Source organism: Gobio gobio, assembly GCF_949357685.1.
Source record: "Gobio gobio genome assembly, chromosome: 14".
NCBI classification, from domain to species: Eukaryota; Metazoa; Chordata; class Actinopteri; order Cypriniformes; family Gobionidae; genus Gobio; species Gobio gobio.
The window spans coordinates 24,028,574-24,034,836 of NC_137107.1; positions in this window are offsets into that span (position 1 = coordinate 24,028,574).

Here is a 6,263-nt window from a genome sequence, read left to right on the forward strand (position 1 = left end):
TGCGGTACAGGAACAGTGTTGATCCTGGATGTTATCATCTGCGATCGTAACAAGAGGCCTCTCCCGTTTGCATTTAGATCTGTAAACCATCGCTTCCAAATTAATCTCTCACCATATTTATTTTATTCCCATTTTATTTCTGTGAGTTTAGGTCTGCATTATCTGTATTATAAGGAGAACTCCTTTTTAGATGGGTATTATAGTCTACGGGTAGTGAAAGGGAGACCTTGCACGCAGTTTATCGGAGTTGTTTTGCAGATACAAAGTTCACCAGTTATTAACTGCACCCCCGAAAAGGCATAAGGTATGTGTTTGTTTACTGTGAGTGTTTTTGTGTAATTTGCTGTGTATGTTAATGGTAATGACACGGAAAGAGGGCTAGAGAGAGAGAGTTTGTGAATGAGACGTTAATGCGCACTTCTTATGCTTTGTTTGTTCAGCTCTTATGATGATTTTTTTGAGTGAAAAATGATGTAATAAACTTCATAAACCATCATTAAAGTTTGGCCATCATTCGGACGGGGTATACGCTACATGCTGTGTCCAAAAACATCTTGGGATAAGGTTTTCACACTGACAGCTGTACATTGTAAGATATAGCAACTCTGTTTGTTTGTCCGAGTTAGCGACAGTAACTAAGGGGGGCGGGGCTTACCGATAGGTCAATTGGATAGTCCTTCAACCAGTCAGACCAACGATCCATCGCTTCTCTATCATCGTGTTAAGCCCGCCAATAGCGTGCCAGGTGGATAAGCCAGTTTGTGATTGGTCCCAGCAGATTTGTAACGCAGGATAGAAAAATGTACAGATTTCCAGCCTGAGCTGCAGGGCGAAATCAAATCCCCGGCAGATCGGGCTGGGTGTACCCAGTCTTTGATTCCTTAAGATTGTTGTGGAAATGTGGAATATATATATATATATATATATATATATATATATATATATATATATATATATATATATATATATATATATATATATATATATATATATATATATATATATATATATATATATATATATATATATATATATATATATATATATATATATATATATATATATATATATATATATGTGGAATATATATATATATATATATATGTGGAATATATATATATATATATATGTGGAATATATATATATATATATATATATATATATATATATATATATATATATATATATATATATATATATATATCAAAAATTGTTGTCTGAATGCAGCAGCACTAGCACACATTTCACATTTATTTATATATATTGAGAATATATATAAATGTGAAATGTGTGCTAGTGCTGCTGCATTCAGACAACAATTTTTGCTGCCGCTCCAGACATTACGCCTGCCCCTTCCGGTTTTCACAAGCAATTTATGTCTTTTACAAACAAATTTAAATGAGCATTTAAAATAATATCTACACATTACATAATGGCCTAGTTTTTTGTTGTGATTACGTAACAACTTTATAGCGCAATGACGTCACAACATCATTTAGCAACTTTTAGCAACAAATCGATCTGCCTTTAGCAACTTCCCCTGAAAATTAGTAATTGGCAACAGTGTACATAACATTCACTTCAGGAGGTTTACCTGATTATTGATATTATTGTATTATTTCTTATTATTTACCTTTTAGAAGAGACGAGAGTCACGTTTGTTTCTTTTGAACCTGATTTCTCAAAATGGTGTATGAGTGTGCTTATCCTGGGTGCCATGACAACAGTGCGAGTTATAACGGCCCAGCTCAGTATTTTGACTGAATAATATGGTTTCTTTCTTGAAACCCTTTTAGTATGCCTCCTGAACACTTAATGACTTTATTTTCATTTCAGGGTGAACTATCCCTTCAACTAAGGCCTTATCCTGGCTTAATATAAACCCTGTCTGTGAAACTAGGCCTATAAAAGATTCTGAAGATTCCGCCACTTGTGCTCTAGTGTCTGGTGCTAAATGCTAATAAATGCAAATGAGAGAAGTGGGAAATCTTCGCTCTTATTATGTATTATTATGTCTCTCATTTTCATGTATGAACAGTCTGTAGTTACAGTGTGAAATGCTAATATGTAAGTTATGTTATAGGCTAACTCTCTGTAATGCTATACACTTCTCACAACTTAACACCACCGTGTTGGTGGTCCCCTCAGGTTTGATGTATGTGGATGATAAAGTTTTGAAGCACCTCTTGTGTGAAATTAAGCAGTCTTATATCCTTGCTGCCCACTATATCATGTCATTAAAACATCAGGCACAGCCAAGACCAAGTGGGTCAAATGCCATAGCTGTCATGGCCTGCATGGTCATGCCCAATTCAGTGAAAGTCCCAGACTTGGCTGGCAACACACAACAAGCACTTGAGAGGAAGTGCACATCTGTTCTCGAACAACAGTGCATCCTCCCATTCAGTTGCCCGACATCATTTGACAGAACTGCATTTCAAAATGATCTTCACATTAACAAAGTTCAGATCAATGTACAATTAATTTACATATAGTGATACCTTTAATGCATACTTCAGGAACAATTTAAATCATAAAATGATACCCATAACCAGCGTGACCATTCTATTTGCAGTGTCCATTAAAGGCCCAATACTTACCACAGTGTACCCACAAGGCTTCAGCTCTATCTCCCTGATGATAGTGTTATGGGGCCTGGGGAACTATATTTAGCTGGCCCTGTGACTGCACTGGCTATGTTAGTCAGATTCCAAAGGGAACGCTCCAGCACAGCCAGACCAGCACCTGCTGTCAAAGCTGACTGCCACACCACTACCTTAGCTACTACTGGGCCTGGACCACATATCCTGATCCAGACCTCAGCGACCAAAAAATAAGGTCTGATTCATCTCCTCTGCAGTCCCTAGTATACTTTTTAAGAGGGCACTTATTTCTTATTTGTAATTTCTTATTACAGACATTTTGCCTGGTGACACTTTTTCCTTGACTTTTCATTCAGATTTAGCGTCTCAGTGGAATTTCAACAAAAAAGAAGATTTTGGATTGCTTGGATCAGGTGAGAGAAGTTTTTACATTAGAGATGAGATGGCTTCAAGCACCAGATATGCAGCTGTCTCTCTAGAATACACAGAATTTCCTTGGACAAACACTGTTAAGTCAAACACAATGGGAACAATGAAACTGTTTCATCACATATGAAATGCATGAGACTCTAAGCAGTATTTTTAAGGTAAGGCTGCAACCAATGAAATGTTTAGAAATATTATTTTAATATATAATAGTATAATTTATTACATATATTTAGTGGAAAAACATAGTACAATATATAGTTCTCGAAAAAAATTAAGAAACCACTTAACATTTATTTCTCAATGGTCTCTTAGATAGAGCTATAGATATATAGACGTTTTTTTCCCAGCATCTTATTTTTCCTTGACAAGAACTCTAAAGCAGCAGTTAGACTCTGATCTTATGTGTCGTCACTAGGCTTGATGGAATCTCTTGCTCTGAACCATTAACATTTCTGCTCTTGCAATATAGGTCTGACCTGCACACCCACCCCACACTAGGGTGTCCCGTATTATTGCATCAGGAATTTTCAGGCACCACAGAAGGAAGTTTTCGAAGGGACGTTTAAAAAGGAATGTCTATGTCTCCATCTATCAAAGAAAAAAATAGTCCATCTCTCCAACAAAGAGATGAATGGGAAAGTGACCTAGAGCAGACTGATGATATGATGGATGACTCGGCAAGTTCGTACTACACTGCTCTTTGTTCTCTGAGTGAGTACAGTGAAGCTCCAGAGGACAGAACACAAGCTCTCTCTATAGAGCATCCTACTGAATGTGGCTCATTTGAGTTCTTGGATTGTGCTACCGCTATGGAAGGCATCACTTCAGGATCCTTTATCAAAGTCACTATGCTATCACAGGACCACAAAACACAAGAAGAGAAGGGTACAGAAGTGCTGCCTGAGGTGTCCCAAGGTGAACAAGATAAATCTTCATCATTTGAGAGTAATTCCCTTGGGTTAGAATTTGAGTCAAAACATCTGCTGTTGGGTACAACAATAACAGATTTGCAGTCTATAAAGACAGCCTTTAGAAACCCCATACAAAAGCAGGATAATTCCAACAAGCTTAATTTATCAGGAAAAGATTCATCAGTTAAACCGAGGGATTATTTAGGAGGCACAGAGACTGTTTCTCACACTAACATTAGAACCGCTGAGGAGCACAGCTCCCTAGAACCCATATTCACCTCCAACACTATTTTGATAACGCCTGAAAGAAATCAATACAGCAAGGGCAGGGAACAGGAGTATGGTGGCACAGAGCCAAAAGAGTACCACGCGACACAAAAGCGAAGACCCCGAGAAGGTCTGAGTGCACCTAGGGCTGAATGCAGGCTTGAGAGAGGGGGACATATTCTGGGTCATATGGGAAAAAGGGGGGAGGGGGAGGGTAGAGGGGTGAGTTGCAGAAAGGAGCAGGCTGAGCTGTCAGTCAGGTCTAGAAATAGAAAAGCGTCTGCAAACTGCATCTCAACACTCACAGCCAGCAAGCAGGAGTCAATAATCCCGCCACACTGTTATTCAGAGCGTATCCCCGCAACCAGGCTCCAACACCAGCTACAGAGTCTCGCTGATACTCAGAGGTTGGAAAAGCAGAGCCGGCAAGGCGTCTGGCAGTCCAGACCACTCTCCTGCACACTGTGTAGCAGCTCTTGGCAACCCTGTCACACTATAGACAGTACCAGAGGATCAACCAGCATGGGAACAAAGCTCGCTGAGGCCAGTAGTAAGGTGGGGGGCCTTGTTAACCTGGCCCAGGTAAGATCTTCCTGTTCTGCAACGGACTACATGCATGTTTTCAGTTCAAGCTGTAGGCCCTCAAATCACCTTTCTGATGGAAACGACAACATTTGGACGGAAGATGTTCTCTCTTTCAAAATGCAGATGCAGATGCATTCAAACACTCAAAACACATCTGCTTGCTCAGAATCCAGCAGCTTTGAGTGTGTGGATGTGGCATTGGAAACCACAGATGAAGTAAACCGAGGCTTAAAGACTGTTCCCAAAAGACAAATCCAACTGAAGAGACGGGACACCGCAGAGTCGCACGTCAGAGAGAACAACAATCAAAGCCTTCAGGTTCCGAGCACAACTGTGCGTGCTCGAGACATATTTCAGCGTCAGCATAGCACCCCAGCAGCGTTTAACCAGGAGTCCCACATGGCTGATCAACGGTCCGTACAGGCCGAACGAAAGAAAAGGCTTCAGAAGTCCTTTTCCCTGGATGAAACATCCAGCAAAACCCAAATGGCTTCCTGCATCATAACAAGTGTCCTATCAAAAAAGATGCAACATGAACAGAATCTTCGCACCTTGGATGTTTTTGATAAAGCTTTTGCGTCTACCAAAGTGAGCAACAGGACTCCTACAACTGATGAAAGCCTGTTTTTGTCTGGCAAGGATGTATATGCTGAAACTACCAAACTAACTCAAAGTGCTACACTTAAGAGGGAGGCCCAGACAGAGTGCGGCTCTGTTCAAAAGCATTGCAGTGTTAATTCTAAAACACAACCCAAACTGTTAAGCAAACATGGGTTCAATTCTCTTTTAAGTGGAACTGGCAGGTCTGGAGTTCAAGGTAGTGGCACTGAAATAACTGACCCTTCAAAGAATGAGAAAGCAGAGAAGCTGAGCCTACGAGAGGAGGCGTTGCGGCTGCCTAACCTGAGCCCTGGAGTGAAGCTATCCTGTGACTCAGCAAAGGGCAGAGCATGGAATTCGAGTGCAGCATCAAATGTAGCCCTTAGCACAGAAGCCTCTGTGAAAACAAAACCTGAAGAATGCCATACAGGGCAAGGAATCCATAAACAACACAATATAACCCCAACCAATGTGCTGGAAAAGCAGGAGCAACAGGCTGGCAGCAAGGAAAGTACACTCAGTCCTACTAATATTGCATGCCTAATCTCTGATTTGGAAGCAAATGCAGTGGATAATATAATCCCCCAAGTGGACGAGGGTGGTGTTGGGAAGAAGCAGGAGAGTGACAGAGAGGACGTCAAGTCACCAGGACAGTTGGCAAGCCAAGGCAAATTGAAAGCCATGGCCCCGGTACATGTAGTAAGAGACATGAGGAGCCTGGTGAAAAACACATACAATATGTCCTTTAAAGGCCCAGGGGAATTAGCCAATGGAATAGATGGGAGTGCTCCATTGTTTCAGCCATCAATACACAATCTAAGCAACAACAAGAGTGAAGGAAAGGGAAAGGGATACAGACACGATGAAA